Source organism: Neopelma chrysocephalum, unplaced genomic scaffold (assembly GCF_003984885.1).
Source record: "Neopelma chrysocephalum unplaced genomic scaffold, ASM398488v2 Primary Assembly neopelma1_96537, whole genome shotgun sequence".
Lineage (NCBI taxonomy): Eukaryota > Metazoa > Chordata > Aves > Passeriformes > Pipridae > Neopelma > Neopelma chrysocephalum.
The window spans coordinates 183732-184775 of NW_020925183.1; the positions used below are offsets into that span (position 1 = coordinate 183732).

General features: G+C 43.9%; 1 non-coding gene across 1 annotated transcript; it reads right to left on the bottom strand.

Annotated features, from left to right (window-relative positions):
* Positions 1-747: 747 nt before the first annotated feature.
* TRNAK-CUU lies at positions 748-819 on the bottom strand. The gene has a single exon. It is a non-coding gene; the product is annotated as a tRNA-Lys (tRNA).
* Between the last annotated feature and the right edge of the window lie 225 nt (positions 820-1044).

The window sequence follows — 1044 nt, forward strand, 5'->3', positions numbered from 1 at the left end:
TTACTATTCAACTTGACTGCATTGAAAGAGACAGAACAGAGAAATTCTGAGTGGGAAAAGGGACTTTTGTCATTAGTCTGAGATGTTAAACAACTTGAGCCACTAATGGGTAATCTGTCCAGACAAACCCTGCCAAGACTTGTATTGTTTTCTCTTCCCAGGAACGATACTGGGAATGATGTCCGCACACTCTGTTGCCTAAAATCAGAGAAATAATTCTCTGGACAATTTTGAGAATAGAAAGGCAAAAAGCAGTTCTTTAATTGAGGCACTATAGGTGCACAAAAAATATTGCACACCCCAATGGCATAGTGTTGAAGTTTGGACCTGGCTCCTCGCCAAGTCCACGAAACTATAGCGAAAACTTCCCCCCTCCCTTCCCCTTTGGGCAAAGGAAAATCTATAGAAACTGAAAAAAAATGAAACCAACTGAATTATATAAAAATATATATATTTTTACATATATATCACAGTTATATACAGTTAAAATGTATATGTATGGCCAGTCTTCGCTAACGAAGATTTTGGGAAAGGTCTTTTACCTTTCCAGCCTGCGCAATGGATTTTTTAGGTGAGACACAGCATGCGCTGAACTGAGCCCACCCTTTAATCCTAAGGTTCATCTGCCGGGGCCAAGCGAGCTTGGACAATGGCAGTGAGGTCCTCAGGACGTAGGTTTGTTTAGAGTGACCTTCTCTTAGATGGATGGCCTTACAGGGCTGACGAGCTCCATCTGCCCGGGGGAGTATCCCTGACCGGGAATCGAACCCGGGCCACAGCGGTAAGAGCGCCGCATCCTAACCACTAGACCACCAGGGGTCCCCTGTTAAAATACTATGTACATATAAAAAGGGAACCCCAAACACCCCCCCCTCCCAAAGGGAAAGGGAAAGGGAAAAGGGACAAAAAGAAAACCAAAACAGATATGCACAATCGAAACCCAGGAACGATCAATAAAGAACTAGCAAAACGAAATCTCAATACTTCCCTTGAGAAAACAGGATCACGTCATGCCACCAGACCGCTTCCCGGATTGGAAAGAAA